At 39.4% G+C, this 21,206-nt stretch overlaps 1 protein-coding gene across 2 annotated transcripts in view; it reads left to right on the top strand.

The window, feature by feature from the left end:
• WDFY2 (WD repeat and FYVE domain containing 2) overlaps positions 1-21,206 on the top strand; it is a 173,439-nt gene that overhangs the window by 93,991 nt on the left and 58,242 nt on the right. The gene's annotated exons all lie outside the window — the stretch shown is intronic.

The raw sequence follows: 21,206 nt of genomic DNA, 5'->3' as shown, positions 1-21,206 counted from the left end.
AAGAGCATTCTTGGCCCCAAGATCATTTTGTGGTCTCTCCATTGCGATAATAAATTTCTGAAGGTCTCCTTGGTTCCACCTTGAGACTGATCCTGTAGCGTGGATATCTGTAAGAACACCCAGATTTCCCTGTATTTTAAATCGGGTGCTGAGGAGCCCCAGTAAGAGTACATGGTAGATTGAAATCATTTTACACTATCTCCAGGAGTTATCTGCCACAAAGGATGGCCTTACGAGGACATTGTATTACTATTTCAGAGGGTGCTCATCTTCTTGTATCGGTCACATCAAGGGGTATATCTGTGTTTCAGAAAGGCAATGGCTAGGAATTGATGAGCGTAATGCATTCCAAGTAACTTTCTGTTAGTCTTCTGTCTCAATAACCTCTCCCTCCTCCCTGGATCCTTCTCACTGGTTTTTAAACACACTTAAGGTTTGCTTTTGTTTGTCTGTCCATTTGTTTTTAATGAAAAACATAGACATAGACATCACAGCTCTCTTCCCTGTTCACCAAATGTTCTGTCTCTCTTCTCTCCTTATAATCACACTTCTCACGAGAGTTGTCTGTTGTGCCTTCCTGCATTTCCTCATTTCCCCTCTCCACTCAGACCCCTGCAGTCTGGCTGTCAGATTCATCACATTACCCAAACAGCTCTGGCAATGGTTAGAAAAGATCTCGTGGATCTATCCAACGGACAATTAAAAAAAAAAATGTTTTTTTCAAATTTATTTGTTGACGTGAGAGAGAATCCCAAGCAAGCTCTGCGCTGACAGCACAGAGCCCGACCTGGGGCTCGAACTCATGGACTGTGAGATCATGGCCTGAGCCGAAACCAAGAGATGGATGCTTAACCAACTGAGCCACCCAGGCGCCCCTGTCCAGCTGACATTTTTAAGTCGTCATCATGTCTGACCTGCCTGCAGCAGTTTGCCCTGCCCTTTCTTCCTGAAGTAGTCTCCGTGTACATCCACAGCAGCACTGTCCTGGTTTTCCTCCTACTTTCTGTTTTGTCTCTGTTCTCATCCTAGGATGTCCTCTGGCCAGCTGTGGTTCAGTGTTGCTTCTAGGCTCTCATTTCTTCCCTCTCTGGGATGCCTTGCCTATGTCATGGCATCGTTTGCTACCCATGTGACAATAACTCTCAACTTTTTTATCTCTGTTCAGACCTTTTGTCTGACATTCCCACTCCTTCATATTTCCTATTGAATATCTCAAAGGAACCTCCAATTCACCGGGTCCAAAATCGGACTCCTGTGCCTCCGTACATATCTGGTCTTTCTCAGCATTCCCTGTGTCTGTGAGTGTAACCACTGTCCACTCGGTTGTGTGAGCCAGGTCTCTTTGGAGTCATCCTCCCTCCTCTTTGCTTGACTCTCACTCGACTCTGCCCAGTCCATCACTTATTGGTTTTTACCTCCTAAATACCTCTCAGCTTCCACTACATCATCACCATCATTGTTATCAACCCTCCCCCACCCCGTCACCCTGCTTATCTCGCCTCTTTGGACCCCCCAGTTGACCTCCTCACTGATCATCCCATGTCCGTTCTACCTCCTCCAGTCTGTTTTCCATATTGGACCTAGAAAAATCTTTTCAAAATACACGTTTGATCTTGTCATATCCCCTGCCAAATACTTTAGTGGCTTTCCCTTGCTCGTAGTACACAGGCCCAGAGTCCTCACTTGGCCCGTGTGACCCGGCAGGGTCCCATTCTCCACATCCTCCTTTTGCTCCGTGCTGTCCCTTCTGGAGTTTCAGCCTTGGCCACTTTTGGTTGCTTATGCTCACCAGCTTCCTTCCTTTCAGGGAGCCTCTGCCTTGAATGAGCTTCCTTTCTCCTTGTCCACTTAATGCTCATCTGTCAGGTCTCAGTTTCAGTTTCATTGCCTTGGGGAGGTCTTCCTTGATCTTCCAATAGTTCCTATTACTGGATTATAGGTATTCATAGCACTGCGTGCCCCTCCTCTGTAGCAACTGTCATAGTTGCCATTTTATACTTGTTTGTGTGATTACTTGATTAATATGAATAGTCAGCATAAGCTCCACAAGGCAGTGACTGTATCTGCTTGACTCTTTGTTACATCCTTGACACTCAGCGCAGTGCCCATGAATTGTAAGTGCTCTGTAAATATTTGCAGAGAAATTAATGAGTGAGTTAATTAGTGTCGTCTGTTGCATTGACAGTATATAGAGGTTAAGACCATAGGCACTGGAATCAGACTGCCTGAATTTAATCACAGCTCTAATTCAATCACAGCTCCCCACAAGTTGTGTCATCCTGGACAAGTTGCTGTACTCTCTGTGCTTCAGCTTCCTCATCTGCAAAATGGGGAGAATATAACTGTTTTACAGAGTTGTGAGGATTATCTGACATAGTAGACATAAAGCACTTCGTACAGTGCCCATGCATATCAAGTGCTTCATGATATTGGCTACTTTCCACATCGTTGTCATTAGCAACAACAGCATCTTCCATTGGAAAACAGAAATTTTCCAAGACTTCCAAATTTCCAAGAAGGAAAATTCCTTCTTCACTGGGAAGACTTGGTGAAAGTCCATGTCATGTGGATTTCGCAGGCCAGTTCTAAGGGGAGGAAGCATCTTAATGGTGGCATCCTCCATAGGATGGTTCAACTTATTTCTGGTCCTATCTTTGATCTTTGCTGCCTCACCACAGTAATTCACCAGTGATTTGCAAAAAAACAGGGATTCTCAAGTACTAATTTTTCTGCCAAAAATTTCTCATCTAAGTTGTTGCCATTTTAACCTTCATCACCCAGGAAAAGGTTAAACTCAGAGAGGTGTGCAGATTACTGAAGATGCTCTGAATGATATTTGGAGAAGGTGTGGCAAATTTCTTATCACAAGAGACACCCTCACTCTAGTAGACGAAGAAGTGTGGGAGGAGGGGGTGCTACCAGCCATCAGGGCTCTGTCACTTTCTATTCATTTAGGAGTCTGAGTTTTATAGACCAATGTCCAGGCAGCTGCCTGTGGTCCTGCAGATTTTTACAACACTGGGAATCAGTCTTGTTTCATGAATCTTTTCTTAACCATTTCCATCCAGGCATATGAGAATATTTTCTGTGTGCACGAATATTGTGCTGATTTTCACTTGGAGTTAATCTTTTATATAAACTATAGAGCTGGGCCATGGTTCTCATGTCACTGATATTTAGATGGCAAAGTTCAGAGCCCAGAGGGACCAATGTGGCATTTCCACATAAATCACCTTTGAAGGCATTCCTCCTAAAGTTCCTTGACAACAGCGGTCATGAAACCGATCCCCCAAAGAGCCATCTGACATTTATGCTTTTGCTATAAAGCTTGAGAACTCACTAGAGCCGAAATATGTGAAAAAAGCAGTTATTCTTTTATAGCCCTTACTGTCCCTGGATTGCTATCACCTGGTGCTACTGCACCCACACAGTGATCTGAGACACTCTTGAAAACAGGCTGCCTGCATGCTGGCTCGAAGCTTATGACAGCGGAGAGGGGAGTGGCATTAGGTATGCCCTGGTCCCTGGGGTTCAGTGGGGGTTCAGTGCAGGGCCGTGTTTCTTTGTTTTACTGTAGGATGCTCCAGTGACTCAGGGTAGTGGTAGCCTGAAGGAGTTTTTGTTTGTGCCCCTCCCTGTTTATTTGCTGTTCCTATGGCATTACACCTTGAATGTAGGCTCTGTAATCCACTTGTCTCCAGTTCTGCCTCCTCACGGATGGGGGAATAACTCTTCTCTCAGTTATCAGTGAATGTTGTATTTTTATATATACTAGTTTAACGTCAGAAGATAATGATCAGTGGGGCACCTGGGTGGCTCAGTCACTTAAGCGGTCGACTTCAGCTCAGGTCATGATCTTGCAGTTCATGGGTTCAAGTCCCGTGTCGGGCTCTGTGCTGAGAGCTCAGAGCCTAGAGCCTGCTTTGCATTCCGTGTCTCCCTCTCTCTCTTTCTCTCCCCTGGTAATGCTCTGTCTCTCTGTTTCAAAAATAAAAAAAAACATTAAAAAAATAAAAAATATATAAGAAAATCAGTATGAGACCTTAAGCTCATTGAAACAAATTACACGGTTGCAAAAAGACTGCTGCTAACCATATTGACACATAGAACAGTACTGTTTTTCCATCCTCAGCAGTAACTCAGGTCCAACTGGTTTCCTGGAATGGGGAGAAGTCACAACAGGGGCAGGTTTTTCTGCCAAGAGCTTGTCTACCATGGATAGGAAGGAAAGGAAAAGAGCTGGACAGGTGCCTTTCAGTGGATTGCATGGTTTCATGGTTGGGTATTTGGTATGGTATTTTAAATTTAGTCAACCTTGAGTTCTGTCTAGATTTTCCTACTGGCTCTTCCTTTCTCTGGTAGAGCCCAAGATGTCAGCACTTCTGGGGCCCTGCCTTGTACTCTTTCTCTTTCTTTGTGTTCTACTCCTACAGCCTGGTAATCCCTACATCTTTGGTTCTCAAGACCAGGGCCCATTCTGTCCTCCTGAGCCTGACCTCTGACTCTTGATGCCCTTGGCATCCCTACCTGGGAGTCTCTAGGACACCTGTGGTTTAGCGTATTCTAAATAGAAAGCATTGCCTTTTCCCCAGCATATGCTCTTTCTCCTTTTCCCTTTAGTAAATTGGCATTACTGAGTAGCCCCAACCAGATATAGGAATTATAGTAGAGCCACATTTCCCCTCCAGGCTTGCAGCATCACTGCCCTGGCCCGCTGACCTCAGAACAGTCTTCAGGCTCTCCCTCAATGTCTGTTCTCACTGGTACCTTTAAAATTTCTGTCTCATGCACATTGGCTTGGGCTGCTGGATTAAAGCCCCACATTACTCCTACTATCTCTTGTCTCTAGTTTCCCCCTAGCTCCTCTGCCACCAGATATTCAGAATTCTGGTGTAATTATGTCACTCCTCTTTATAGACTCTCAGCAACTTCCAGAAGTATAAGATTCACATTCCTCAATTCTACCCATTTCATCAGCGTCATCTATCACAACTCTTCTACCCAGATATCTAACTCGTTTGGTTCACACATCAATGCCCATGGACATAGAATGTTCCAGACCTTCTGTTTCCTTCTCAAGTAGCTCCTCTCTTGCCTTTTTTTTTTTTTTTAAAGTTTATTTATTTTGAGAGAGACACAGATAGCACAAGTCGGGGAGGGGTGGAGGGAGAGGGAGACAGAGAATCCCAAGCAGGCTTCACACTGTCAGCACAGAGCCTGATGTGGGGCTTGAACTCATGAAACTGTGAGATCATGACCTGAGCCGAAACCAAGAGTCAGATGCATAACTGACTAATCCACTCAGATGCCCCTTTCCTGCCTTTAAGAATTGGCTTAAAGCCCCAAACCCATTCTTATGAGAAGCCTGCTATCCTCCAGGGCAGGGTTAAAAGGTTCTTAAGGGTTCTCATAGCACTTAGTTCAAAATTTTACTTTAGTATTTAGTGATACGTACTAGTTTACATGTATGTGTCATGTATATGATTGTGTATCAGATGAAATAACACATAGAGTTCCTGAAAGTGTCTGGTAAATAAGAGACATTTCTTAAATGCTAATTTCCTTGTTTTCTTAACCTCCATTGCCTGAGCAACTTGAAGGCAGCAAACATATTATATGCATATTATATGCATTTAATGTTTATTTTGGAGAGAGAGAGACAGAGCATGAGTGGGGTAGGGGCGGAGAGAGATGGAGACAGAACCCACAACAGGCTCCAGGCTCTGAGCTGTCAGCACAGAGCCTGATGGAGGGCTCAAACTCACAAGCCATCAGAATATGACCTGAGCTGCAGTAGGACACTTAACTGACTGAGCCACCTAGGCACCCCAAAACCAATCAGTTTCATCTGTGTTTCACCAGAAGTTAGTGGTCCTTTCCCTTTCATTCTTACGGTCTAGTAGGCCTTCTAGAAGCCCTTGTTTCCTGTCAGCTCTTTGCTGTGGAGGGAGCGAGTGTACTCTCCTCACTGCCTCAGGTAGGGCTTATTCATAGATCCTGGTAGAGACCACTGTCAGTCAGCACACTTTGCCTTCATGCATCAGGGGCAAATATCGGGCGGGTGTCCTGGTGGTTGAGGTGTGAACTTTGCTTCCAGAGAAATCTGCATCTGAATCCTAGCTCTAAAGTTTTTTAGCTGGATAATATTGGGCAAGTTGGTTAACTTTACACAGGCCTTAATTTACTCAGTGTAGGTTGGGAATATTGATATGTGGCTCTTGGGATTTTTATGAGGATTAAAAGAGATCATTTATATAAAAGACTTAATAAATGGTAATTATTACTTTTACAGTAAAAATTCTATTCATTTCCAGAAGAGATGAACTTTAGCTTACTTTTTGATAAGGCTAATAATTTTATTTGAAATTAAAAAGTATGATTTGTTACATAATTATTTGCCATCTAAGTTTAAAGATAAGTTTTTAAAATCACAATTTTTAAACCAGTTTGTTTCTTGTGAGCACCTTTTTGGGGGCTAGTGAAACTGGGGTTTTTTTTTTTTTATTTGTAATATTTGCTTTCTGTTTTTGCTTATTACTTTGCTATCTTCATTTTTATTGGTTTGAATAATGTTCAGGTTGAAAATTTGTGAATTTAAATCCAGAAAAAGGTCATTTAACATTTTAGCACAGAGACCATGATTAGAACCAGTTAACTGTGTAAAGCAACACATCACAGTATATACAAATATTGATCTTACGTTGTACACCTGAAACTAATATAATGTTATGTCAATTACACCTCAGGTTTTAAAAAGAGCAATACATTTTGTGTTTTCATATTGACCTAGGAAGTAAAACATTGATTAGTCGTGAGATTTGAGTTAAAAGTGTATTTGGCATTGATTACAGAAAGTAATAGCTTGGCAATTAGGCTCTCTTTCTTTTTTGACAAATTATTTGGATATCCAATGATGGTACATATTTTTATTCAAACCTACTGCAGGTAGGCATATTTGCTGCAGCCATTACTAAAAAATATTATACATAGAGCATATTACATATTATGATTTCTACACATTTCAAAAGTATTAATCATGAGCTTAAAATAACATTTTACTTAAAATAACTTAAAATTTCCTTAAAATAACATTTTCTTTTTTTCATTCAATTCTTTAAAAAAAAAAACCTATTGGGGGGCACCTGGGTGTCTCAGTCGATTAAGCATCTGACTTCGGCTCAGGTCCCGATCTTGCGGATCATGAGTTCATGCCCCGCATTGGGCTCTGTGCTGACAGCTCAGAGCCTGGAGCCTGCTTGAGATTCTGTGTCTCCCTCTCTCTCTGCCCCTCCCCTGCTCACGTGCTCTCTCTCTCCTTCAAAAAATAAACATTAAAAAAAAATTACATTTAAAAAATATCTGTTGAGTCGCTTCTATGTGCCAGCGAGGGTTCTGAGTGTTTGAGATATATTAATGACCACCACCACCCCCACCCTCAGTCCCTCTCCTTGTGTATGTTGCATTTAGTAAACCAAAAATATAATAATTTATGTATGTTAGAAGGTGATAGATGCTATGGGAAAAACAGAGCAGAGTAAGGGGGATTGGGAATGTGAGGGTGAGGTAGAGGAGAGAGGTTGCAGTTTTCAAAGGGCTGGACATGTTAAGCTACCTTGAGAAGGTGTAACTTGAGCAGAGACCTTGAAGGTTGGAGTGGTGAATCATACTGAAATCTGGGAAAAGAATGTTTAAGACGGAAGCACTGACAGTGGGAAGGCCTTGAGTAAGGGGTGTTTATAATATTAGTACAATTAAATCTTGACTTGATATTTAAAAAACAAACAAACAAACAAACAAACAAACAAATGAGGGGCGCTGGGTGGCTCACATCTGACTCTTGATTTCAGCTCATGATCCCAGGGTTGTGGGATCGAGCCCTGCGTCAGGCTCCATCCATGCTGAGAGTGGGACTTGCTTGAGATTCTCTCTCTTTCTTCCTCTGCCTCTCTCCCCTGCCCATGCTCTTTCTCTTTAAAATTAAATAATAAGTAAATAGGCAAGGACTTAAAAAAAAAAACAAGGAATGTTTGTTTATAAATATTGATTTGCTTTTATACGTTTTTGACAGAAATGCTCGTCTATGGGAGACAAGGTATTAAGAAAACAGAAACTCCATTCCTTTCCACTTAAAATCTCTAAGATAAAATAATGTGACCATAGCTTTAATTTAATGCAGACTGTGAACAATAATAGCATGAAAGATCTGCACAGTCTCTTGAATTTCAGCAAATGAAAGGCCCGTTCTGCCTTGTGAACACACACCATTCAACCTTGCCTGGAAGGATAGGTTTAAAAAGTGATGGAGATTGGAGAAAGGGAACCGTTTCCTGGGAAAAGAGAAACCAGCGCAGAAGGGGAGGGAACAAGGTGTGGTGTGGCCCCGTCGAGGACAAAGGTGGTTTACTTGGAGTTGGATTGGAAAGGGCATGGGTTCAAGAGGGACGGTAAGGATCTGATGAGTAAATGTGTAGGAGAAATGGAGTGGAGGGAAGGGGTGGTTGGCAGAGATCAGTCCTAGGCCACGCTCATTTTCAGCCAGTGTTAAGTTAGCCGGTGCTGGGGACGGCTGGTGTCTACAGGATGGGTGTCCCTGGCATACCAGTTAGTCCTGCCTCCAGGTGTCACACTCAGGTAATGGAGTAATGACAGGGTCATTAGTGGTACTTGGTGCTCAACTTTCTTTCATGTTTGTTGTAATGTACTGTTATGTGGATTCTCTGAAGAACCAGGTGATTTCGGAATTTGCAGTAGAATGTTTTCCTTTGCTCAGAGCAATTCAGTGAGACATTTGCCTGGGTTTCAGTATCCTTTTGAAGAGGCTCGTTGAGGTTTGTGTGAATCAAGAGATCAGTAGATGAAAAAAAAAAAGAAAAAACAAGAGAGAGACCCATGTTTTAACCTTGGGCTCTGCAGTCAAGTAAGCCTATGACCTTGGACAAGTCCCTTAGGATCTCAGGACTTCAGTTAATTTAAAGAATGAGTCACTGTGCTAGGCAATCTCTAGGACCCCTTAGAAACTCTAGAATTCCAGGAAATCTGGAACGAAACAACCAAAGATCCAAACGTCTAGCTGCTTTCCTAAGTAGGAACAGTAGTTGCCGGCCTTGACTAGCAGGCTAAATTTCACGACATCACCTATAAACAGTTTTCGATTCAGCAGGTGGCAGCTTTTTTGTTCAGAATATTTGGTCAAAATTTCGGAGGCTCTTTTTGTTTAAAAAATAAGTTTGAGCAACTAGGCGTTGTGTAAACTGATCTCTCAAGTAATTTGCCATTTAATGTTACAGCAGAACTTTCGTTGTGTAGAGCTGTTAACTGAAAATCTGTGATCTCTGTTCCCCTCCGTGAAGGGTATTGGGGGCTGAGAATACTTTGGCAGCTTTCTTCGTGTAACACATTAGTGTTCTGGCTTCAGGTTTTGGCCTTGAGAGGATATTCCCCATTCGTTGAATAACTTCCAAGAGCGCTTGTCCTTAAGGTTCTGAAATTTGCCAGAGGCAGTCTTGAAAGTCATTACATTCAAACCTGTTTATCTTTTTTCTTTTACCTTCTCCCTGCCATTCTTTTGGGAGAGATATTATTGAAACCGACAGTATCTGGTTACTTGCATTCGGTGTTGGAAAACTCGGGGTAGGAAAGCACAAAAATGAGTTACCATCCATGTGAAGAAAGATGGGTACAGGTAAACCAGTAAGCACCCAGGCAAACCTGGAGAGGAAGCAGCCAGCCCTGTGGTTAATGTGTGGAAAAACCTTGAAATGGCCTTTGTGTGTTTTGTGTGTAAACCTGAATTTGAATGAGAGTTGATAGGAAGAATTTGTAGGCCTCGATTTGGTTTTGTTGTAGGTGATATTTTGAATCTAGAGAGGCTAAAAGCTGCTATTATGTGAACCTGAGTTATCTTTTCTCTTGCTTCCATATTGTGACACATGTCAGTCTTCTTAGAAATATGACTCGGGGTTTCTAACAGAGTTTGGAGCTGAAGCTGGGAGTTTGCAGCAGAAGTATTCCTTTCCCACAACTTCTTAAAATACATGTGGTCAGAAGAGATTAGGGTCATTAGGCAATTTGAGAGGAGGATGAAAAGGCACCTACTCTTCTAGTTCCTGGTAGAGAGGATGTTTCATTCTCCACAATTCTTCCATGTAGCCAGAGAAGCCTCTTTTCATAATTTATCAACAAACAGGAATAATTCTTTGAATTCTGCAGGCAGATCGGCAGAATCTGAAATGAGGTTAGTCAAAACCAAAAGTCAGGTCAGACACTGAAGCAGTCATTCTCAAACTGTGGTCCATGAGGTCAAAGCTATTTTCATAATAATAGTAAGATGCTATTTTCTGGTTTCACTCTCATTTTCTAGTATGTGTACAGACTGAATGCAGACGCAGGTATGAAGATTCAGCTGTCCTCTGTTAATGAGATTTGCAAAAATGGAAAGACGTGTCACTCTTCCCACTGAATTTTTTGTTTTGTAAAATATAGATATTTTAGTAAAGAATGTGATTTGTATGAATCTGTCCTATATCTGTTATTGTTATTTTAACGAATTAATATTTTAAAATTTTCTCAGTTGTAATTTCTATTTTGATAAATATCAGTAGATACAACCCATGGAGTCCTTAATAACTTTTAAGAGTCAAGGGAACCAGAGAGTTTGAGAACTGCTAATTTAAACAAAAGGATGACAAGGAAGTACATATTTCAAGTCACTGATTGCTAAAGTGTAGAGACAGTCATAAGTAAGAACATAAGAATCTTTGGGGGTCACAGCATCATCCTTATGGGATTTCAGGTTTTGTGATCTTGTGTGCGAAGGAAAAATAAAGCAAGTCCGGAGAGAGCATGAGACAAACTGGTAGAGAGAAGCCAAATGAGACCGCCGTGGGTAAGGTGGAGACTCCTTCGTCCTCACCCCATGGACTAATGACCTCCTTCCTTTCATAGACGGGAAAGAACAGCCAGAAACCGTGGGAAGAGCCGGCATCTTGACCTTTTGCCTTCTATAAACAATTAGGAAATGAGGTTTTTCCTCCCTCCCTCACCCCATTTAAATATTTGAGCCGAAGTCACTACTTTCCTGGAATTTCTTTTCAAAATTCTAAATTTCTCAATAATTTCAAAACCCTGCAATTTTATAGTATAAAAATGGCCTTCAAAATAGGATCAGCTTCTGTAAAATTAAGTTGATTTTGTCTATCATTGTGGGTTTTCTTTGTTATATGTCCCACCTGATTGCAGAAAGTTTTGATGGAGGCTTGCAAGAATATACATAATAAACTAAAAGTGAAAGTGAAAATAAAAACTGGAATCAAGAGCAGAGAATATATATTTGTGTGTGTGTGTGTGTGTGTGTGCGTGTGTGCGCGCGCGCACGCGCGCACCGAAATATGGAGATAGCCATAAGTGAGAGACATTAGAATCTTAGAGTGTGTGTGTTTTACATGTCATGGTCATGTGAAGATGGGCCAGATAAATATGTCATACATGGTGTCTGCCTATGCTCAACCTCTTCTGTGGTGAAGGAACGGTCCCGTGTGGGCCCTCGTGAAAAGATGGAGGTGGCCATGTTTTACAGCCCGTAACCCCATTTTCTTTTAGTATTAACTGATGGGACTGAGAGTGGACACTTGGCCCAAAGACCGGGTAGGGGCTTGTGTGGACAGACTGGGGTCCAAGTGAGAAAAGATATGTAGTCCGCTCAGATTCCTGTCTTGAATTTGAACCTGAAAGTACTAAGACAGCAAGCCAGTGAGTGGGAAGTGAGGCTGAAAGGTCATGTTAATAGACAGGGGCTTGGAGAGGCCCTGATGGCTCCACGCAAGCTCCAATCATGAGGGAACAGTAGCTGAGTTGTCAGGAGAGACTGTGTGGTTGAGAAGGATAATCGATTGCACTTGGAGAAACAAGACACAGAGATACCAGGGGAGAAGCCCTGAGCCTGCAAGAGAGACACAGAGGGTGGCAAGTGCAGCTTTAGTGGCCCGTAGGTTTCCCTTTATGGCCTTTGACTCTGTGCCATAAATCGTCTCTTCTTTGCTGACCTGAGTTTCTGCCAACCAAAAGAGGCTGAATGGAACCTAGAGTAACACATGCATGAAGACGATAAGGGCGAGCACAGTTTGTGTAAGACTTGACTTTGATTCTGTACTACCTGACAGCCCCGGTAAAGAGGAGACATTGTTAATTCTGAAACTGTACGATAAAAAAGAAGGCAACTTGAAAGGTAGTAGTGGTTTTCTAACACTGAACTTAAAATCAGTCACCCTTTCTTGTATGAAGGTCCTTAAAAAGTTCAAAATAGACTCACCAAGTGATCCAGCAATCTCCCTTATGAGTATATACCCCCAAAGAATTCAAAACAGGATCTGCAGGAGACATTTGCACACTTACGTTCATTGCAGCATTATTTACAATAACCAAGTGGTGAAAGCCACCCAGATGTCCATTGAAAGGTAGATGAAGAAAATGTGATACAAACACACAAGGAAATATTATGTAGCCCTAAAAAGGGAGATTCTGTCACATGCTGTATTGGTGAACCTTGAGGACATTATGCTAAGTGAAATAATCCAGTCACAAAAGAACTAATACTGTGTTATTCCGGTCATATGAAATATCTAAGCTATCGCAGAAACAGAAACAAAATCAAAGAAACAAAAACCAGAAGGGTAGTTACCAAGGAAGCCAGGGGTGTGTGGGAGGTGGTGGGGGGAAGTTAGTGTTTAACGGGTATAAAGTTTTGGTTCTGTAAGATGAAGAAGATTCTAGAGATCTATTCCACAACAATGTGAATATACTTAACACTACTGAACCGTATGCTTTAAAATGATTAAGATGATAAATTTAATGTTATACACTTTTTACCACAACTTAAAAAAATCAGTCACCTTCATGTAAATTGATAATTGAGACTCTAAGTAATATATTTGACAATATCCTGAACATTTCTAAAGCGGATGCAGAAATAGATTTTATATGGAAATATAAAATGAGAAGTTTACCAATATTGGGTCTTCCAGGTAGGTTTCAGCTTTAAGTCACTTTCTCTTTTTTTCCCATGTTTAGTATTTAATCTTCAGAAGTTACTAAAATTTGTGAGCAACTTGCTTTTTGGGTTTTATAAACTTCATTGCCAGCAGTATGGCAGACTAGATATCTTTTTTACCTTCTGTTTCTTTTTTTTATTAATTTTTTTAAATGTTTATTTATTTTAGGGAGAGGGAGAGTGCACATGTGCCTGGGGAGAAGTGGGGGGAGGGGCAGAGAGGAGGACAGAGAATCTGAAGCGGGCTCTGTGATGAGAGCAGAGAACCTGATGTAGGGCTTGAACTCACAAACCGTGAGATCGTGACCTGAGCTGAAGTCAGATGCTTAACCAACTGAGCCACTTGGGTGCCCCTCTTTTCTTTTAGTTCTAGTGTAGTTAACATATTGTGTTGCGTTAGTTTCAGGTGTACAAATAGTGATTCAGCAATTCCTTATATTCGTGTTCATCAAGATAAGTGTACTTTTAATCCCTTTCACCTCTTTCACCCATCCCCCCACCCACCTCCTCTCTGATTACCATCTGTTTGTTCTCTATAGTTAGACGTCTGTATTTTGGCTTCTTTTTTTTTCCCCTTTGTTTTGTTTCTTGTTATATACCCTCTAGATCCATCCGTATTGTTTCAAATGGTCAGATTTCATTTTTTTTCGTGGTTGAATAGTATTCCAGTGTGTGTGTGTGTGTGTGTGTGTGTGTGTGTGTGTGTGTGTACCATCTCTGTATCCATTTATCTATTGGTGGAGGACTGCTTCCATAATCTATTGTAAACAATGCTGCAATAAACACAGAGGTGCATATATCCTTTCAAATTAGTGTTTTTGTATTCTTTGGGTAAATATCCAGTAGTGCAATTACTGGATCATAGGGTAGTTCTAATTTTAAGTTTTTGAGGAACCTTCATACTGTCTTCCACGGCGGCTGCCCCAGATTGTATTCCCAAATCAATCTCTTTTGTGGAGGCAAACGCAGAAAGAAGACACCTGTGCTCCCAACCAGGAATGTTGTATCTCTGTGTTCATGAAGCTCTTTACCTCCTCTCTTCAGTAATGGTTTTGCATAGACACACACATGAGTACCTCAAAGCTGTCTACTTTGTGATACTTTTACTGGATAGTTAAGGAGATGACACGATTTCTTCTTTTATTCTTACCACATTTGGGCTGAGTTAAGAGTTCCTGTTTATTTTTTGTATGACCTTGCTGGTTGGTTTGAGATGTATTTTTTTCTGAGAGGAAAACCTATACAGAGACTGTGATTCAGTTTTCTTTATAAAAATTAGATTTATCAAGCATTAAATCAGTTTATATGCTCTGATACACAACAGGCAAAACAAGGAATCAGTAGCTAATAATCTAATTTTAGAATATATTTCTGTTCCCTAAAGTAATGCTGTGTATTAAGAAATGAATCATTGGCAAACTTTCAATTAGCAAGAAACTAAAATATTTTATATATTTATATATATATATATATTACATATATATATATATATATATATATATATATATATCAACTATGTATAAGGTACCATGGTTCTATTAGTAGAATTTTTTAGAATCTATTTCATTGCACCTTAACACTTAATAGGTGAGCAGGTGGGCCACGCTTTGAAGCTGTGTAGCACTCCTTTACTGTAAACTCGTACTGAAGGGTTAGGGTGACTGTGGGAATAGCAGAGGAGCCAAGCTCATTGCCTAATTATTATTGATTGCTAAAAAGTTCTTATATTTTGCAGTGGTTGAACATTACTTTGTGGGGGGAAGAGAGAAGGAAGGAAGGAAGGAAGGAAAGGAGTGAAGGAGGGAAGAAGGGAGGCAGGGAGGTAGGTAGGAAACTGGTTAGGAAATGTACTTGGCCCAGGGTGGGGGCCGCTGGCTTGAAATGTATGTGAAGTTTGGGTATCATTGCAGGGGATGTAGATGCTTTAGTTTCTTCCAGCACGTGGGCCTTACTGTGCCCTGTCATGCCTGGTACCTTGGGTGGAACCAAAAGCTGCTTCACAGCACCGTGGATTATAGTCTGCTGTTCCGTCACTGCCTGCATTTCACAGGAGAATCCAGGGCATCCCTGGGAACTTGTGGTATGTAGGAGTCTAAGGATGACTAGAAAACCCACACGTTTCCTTTTAGTGAAAATACAAAGTACTGTCTGTTGACCTCTAATTTAGACTGACAAAGAGCTGAGTAATGACCTGACTCAGGTGAGATGACCTCTGTAACCAAACAAGAGCCATGGTATCTACTTGACAGATACATTTTTGTAAGCCAATAGAAAGTAATCACCATTCTTGTGAAACATGTCACAAGAGGGTTGAGAATGGCATGTGTATACACAAGCATGAGCCTTTGTGTACATTCTTTAATGACAGGGCATGCTGGCAACTTTTCTTTGCAGTATGATGTTGCCCAAATAAAGTAATACTACCTTCTGATTGATTCATTATGGAAGACCTGGTTTTCATAGGGATTCGAGGAGATAAGGAGGAGTAGAAAAAAGTTCACAAATGCACAAAGAAGCTTAATAGCATTTTCCGTTGTTATTCTTTGCTCCATCCTCAGCCCAAAGCACTGGCCGTTAGCAACATCCCATAACGTTGGAACTTAACCAGTCTTGCCATTTTTTTCCTCTTTCCTTAATTTGACCTGAAACATGCCTTTTTTCCTTTCCTTCTAAAACTTACGAGTAGAATGGTGCTTCACTCTGCCTTTGGAGTTACGACTGTGCTAAACGTCCCATTTAACGAAGTACTCTATCCCATATTGATCACCTCACTATAACTCACAAATCAAGAATTTTAGTGGCTCCACAGTGTGTCTTCAAGAACTGTGATATCACTATTTTTCAGTTTTAGTCCAAAACCACCACCTAAGAATCTGTCTTTTTTCACTCAGAGTCTACCAAGTAATGAGAAACCATCCCATTCACAGAAGTTAACAACAGAACTCTTAAAAGTGATCTCAAAAAGAAATAGGAAATTTAGTGAAAGAAAATTATAAAAATTTGCTAATGTACATTAAAAAAGGCTTTTAAAGGTCAGTTCGTCTCTTCCTGAGTTTAGAAGGTTTATTGCAATTCCAATCAGAATTCTTAATGTGATCTTTCTTGTTATATAAAAAGATTATTCTAATGATCATTGAGCTACATTTCTTTTTAAGAAGAGAAATTAGGAGACACATAGCCTCTATGTTAACACAGATTTTATGTCTGCAGTAATTAAATCATTTTCATTTTGACCCAGGAAGACAATAGGAGGTCAACAGAACAGCGTTAGATAACTCCCAAATGGACCCAATTATATGTAAGAACATTGAATATGGGAAAGAAGACATCACAAGTTAGTCATGGATGGGAGAAGTTATTAAATAAATGGCTTGCTTTTAAAAAAAAGATCGATTTTAATCCTTTTCTCATGTCTTACAAGCAGCTTTGATGTGCAAAGTAAAGCCTTAAAAAAAGAAAAGCAAAAAACCAGAAGTAAATAGGGTAGACATTTATAAACAGTCTCTATCAGGAAGAATGTGTAAGCGTAAAACAATACAAGTCATGAAGGCAAATATAACACTTGCATAAAATTCAAAATTTCTTGGTGTAAAAAAAAGATGCAATTTCAATGAAAATAATAAATTGTTGCTTAAAATATGACCAGAAGGATAATATCTTCAATAAATGAGAAGCATATACAAATAGATAAGAAAAGCACTAAAATTCTATAAATAGCAGAAAAGTCATAAAAGGAAGTACTAAGGGCTAATAGACATTTTAATGTGTGAAATTTTTTAAAATTTATTTTTACCTACATAACATTGACTTTATTATATACATGTCAGCCAGCATTGAATAAAATAGGCTGTCTTGTGCATTGATAGAGGGGACATAAACAGGCATTAACTATTTAGAAAAAGTATTGATCATGTGTAATAGAGCTTGAGAAGTATCTGTACTTTTATATCAGTAACTCTGTTTCTAGAAAACCATCCAAAGAAAATAAGCATAAAAAAAGATTGTTTATAATAATATTATTTTAATAATCATTTTTATAATAAAAACATTGGTGTCTTAGAAATGTAATAGGGATTAATTAGATAACATCTTATATGTACCCTTCCATTGGAATATTAAGTAGCCATTAAACATGTATTTTCAAAAAATATTTGATGTTCATGTGATAATGTTAAAAAGGAGAGCTATAAAACAGCATCAGTGGTATACTGTTCCAATTTAATGTGTTTTTATGTATATGAGAAAAGATGGAAAAGCAAAATCATCAAAATATTAACAGTAATTAGCACTGTTTGACAGAACTATAGACTTAATTTTCCTTCCTGATAGTATTCCATTTTAAAATTTTATCTGTATCATATTACTTTTATAATCAGAATAATAAACATTTAAAATGAAGCACATTTCTAAAAATAAAAAGTACATTTCTTTAGTACATCTATTTCTGAATGTGAAATTCAAGTAGGCCAAAAAAAAAAAATGAAACTATAGAATATTTGAAAACTATCATCATTTCATTGAATAGGTATACAAGTAGCTCTAGAACTTTGGATAAGCTGCATTTTTTTTCTAGGACACCTGGGTGGCTCAGTTGGTTAGGCCTCTGACTTTGGCTCATGATCTCACTGTTTGTGGATTCAAGCCCTGCATCAGGCTCTGTGCTACCAGCTCAGACCCTGGAGTCTGCTTCAGATTCTGTCTCCTTCTCTCTCTGTCCCTCTGCCCCCCACCCCCCAGAAAAAAAAAATAGAAAAAAGTTGCATTTTTTCTTATATCTACAGAACATTTACAGAATATCTTGATGAAAAGGAAAATCTTAGTAAATTCTAAAAAGTAAAGATACTGTGTTTTCTGACTATAAACCAATAAAGCTAGAAAGTAGCAACAAAAAGATAGCCATAAATATAACTGCTTATTAAGTAAGCATTTTTCTAAGTAATTTATTCATTTAAAGAGGAAGTAAACTATAAACAATATATTCCTGAAATACATAAAATGCAGAAATTGCTTTAAATGAGAACCACTTTGTGTATAAACTTATGGAATACAGTCAAATCTGCATTAGAGAATTTTACCTTAAAATATTATTACTTTAAAATAAAAATTTACACATGTGAACCTAAGCATTTAACTTAAGTTATCCAAAAGTGATAAAATAAATCAAAAGAAGGTTGGAAGAGAGAATTCTAAAAATGAGTCCTGAAATTAAAGATGGAGAAAACAAAAGGACAGTAAATGAAGCCAAAAGCTGGGTTTTATTTTTATTTTTATTTTATTTAAACAATCTTTTAACATTTATTTATTATTGAGAGACAGAGACAGAGCATGAGTATGGGAGGGACAGAGAGGAGGAGACACAGAATTTGAAGCAGGCTCCAGGCTCTGAGCTGTCAGAACAGAGCCTGATGTGGGGCTCAAACCCACCAACTGCGAGATCATGACCTGAGCTGAAGTTGGACGCCCAACTGACTGAGCCACCCAAGCACCCCAAAAGCTGGGTTTTAGAAAGTACTGATAAAATAGATAAATTTCTTGGCACATCTCATTAAAGAAAACAAGAAATAAAAAGTATATAATTTGAAGCATGAAGAAAGAGATGTAACATTTTGTGTGTGTGTGTATATATATATATATATATGGCTACTTAGTTCTGCCATAATGCAATGTGCATTTTTAAAAATCACTGTGCTATATAGAATTGCAATAAAAGCCATAAAAGTCTTAAGGAAAATGAATTTAGGAACACAATACTCAAAAACATTGTTTAAAAAGAAAAAAAACACAACTTAGTGATACATAAAAAATAAAGATGGGACACTCGTAAAAATGTAGCATAGTTTTCGACGTGCTAAATGAGGGAATACATAAACATTACGATAACTGTGGTACTTTATCTTAAAAAGCCCTGAAGTTTTGTGGAAGTGTGCCTCGGAAGGATTGCAGCTTGTGACTTATTTGAAGCGGTAGGCGGAGGTTATCTGAAGTCAGAAGGCCAAGTTTTAACACCAGATGTAGATAGACGTGGCTCTCAAGGGTTGGTACACTGAAGTAGCGGGTAGATGTTGGAGATCTGTGTGTCTCTGTTTTATGTATTCCTACGTAGCTTGGTTCAGTTTTTTGGGCTCATCTAGTGTTTCTGGACAAAATTTTGCAAAAGTGACATGAAATTTGAGCTATGCTCAAATTGTTTCCCTAATTTACCAATCATGTTGAAACAAACTAACGTTTGTAGTAGAACTGCTTTTCTATGAAAGAGGGTTAAAAAAGCATCAGAGGACAATGTTATATTAGTTTCATGGTAATATACTTGAATTCTTCAAGGAAGTGGATGATTTTTTAATAAAATATAAATTAATAAATTTGACCCGAAGAGAAATAAGAAACTTTATGAGACCCATAACTGTAAGAGAAAATAGGAAAGTTATTAAAGAGCTGCTATTTAAAAAAAGAACCAGGCATTCAGTATTTTATAGCAAAATTCTCTCTAGTTCTTCTATTAAGTTGTTCAATATATTCCAGAAGTTTTTAAAATTTTTTTTCTGTTCATTTATTTTTGAGAGAGAGAGAGAGAGTGTGTGAGCAGGAGAGGGGCAGAGAGGAAAGGAGACAGTCTTCATTCAGACTCTGAGCTGTCAGCACAGAGACTCACACGGGGCTCGAACCCACAAACTGTAAGATCATGACTTGAGCCAAAGTCGGATGCTTAACCTACTGAGCCACCCAGGTACCCCAGAAGTTTTTTGTTTTTGTTTTTTAAGGGAAGACTCCTTAATTCATTTCACAAAGGTAGCATTTATTTATTTTATCTAACTCTCATAGAGTACTTACTGTATGCCTGGCACTGCTTTAAATGCTTTATAAATATTAACCAAATCCTCACCACAGTCTTATGAGTCTCCTTATTACTGTTAAAGAGGTCCTGAGCGGCTTGTCCAAGATCATATAACTAGTATGTGTTTTAGCCAGGATTCAAACCAGGCAGTTTGCCTCCAGTACCCAAGCTCTTAACCTAACCACTGTGCTTTGCTGTCTTTAAATGAAAACCTAAGGAAAATAGCTGTCTGTTTCCTCAGCAGCTTTCTGAGTTGTATGAAGCACAGCACTTACATCTGTCTTCCCCAGTGGCTCTTAAAAAGGCTAGATAGTATAATATTCCAGAAAAGGAGGGGAAGCTAAGTTATGATCAAAATTTAAAGCAGGGGAGAAGAGAGCTGGCAGATAAATTCCCTCTCCATCCCTTCCTCCAACAGATTCCTCCAGCATATAAGCCTAATGTTTAAACTCTGCCAGAGACTTCCTGTATGCTAGAGGACCAACTGGGCCTCTTCATGAAACATAGGCCAGCTTGGTGACGGACCACCTAACTTTCTCTGCTTCTCTTTGCTTTTCCTTCACTCACACTGCTGATATTGCACCTGCAAATAAAGCAGTAGCACTTAAGTTTTGCCTCACGTCCTCCTTTTTAAGAAACTAAGCTGTGGTAGGATTTAAGGAGGAAATTCACAGAACAAGAAATGAATATGGCAAATAAACATATAAAAAGTACTCTAGCTCATAAGCAGTTAGGACAATGCATATTAAACCATAGTGAGTTATATTTTTTGGACATCAATTTGGCAAAAAATTGAAAAGATGAGTAATATCCACTGCTGATTACATATGGGGAAATAGGCTATCGTATGAGGGTCAGATGGCAGGGAACTGAAATGCTGCATACTTCCAGAAAGTGAGATCTGGCAGAGTTTATTAAATTATTAAATGTTTATGGGGCGCCTGCATGGCTCAGTCGGTTGAGCGTCCGACTTCAGCTCAGGTCATGATCTCACAGCTTGTGAGTTCGAGCCCCACGTCAGGCTCTGTGCTGACAGCTCGGAGCCTGGATCCTGCTTCAGATTCTGTGCCTCCCTCTCTCTCTGCCCCAGCCCACTTGGATTCTGTCTCTGTCTCTCTCAAAAATAAATAAACATTAAAAAAATTAAAAAAATATGTTAAGTGTTTATAATCTTTGAGCCAGCAATCTTTTCAACATGTACATTAATTCATATGTTTATACATGCAAAGGCATTTCTTGCTGTATTATTACAATAGTAATATATAGAAGACAAATAGAATGTCCATTTAACAAGGAGTACATGAATAAAGTATGGCGTATTCATGTTTT

Source organism: Acinonyx jubatus, chromosome A1, assembly GCF_027475565.1.
Source record: "Acinonyx jubatus isolate Ajub_Pintada_27869175 chromosome A1, VMU_Ajub_asm_v1.0, whole genome shotgun sequence".
NCBI lineage: Eukaryota > Metazoa > Chordata > Mammalia > Carnivora > Felidae > Acinonyx > Acinonyx jubatus.
The sequence above is the reverse complement of the archived record's forward strand: the minus strand, read 5'-3'. Positions and strand labels throughout refer to the sequence as shown.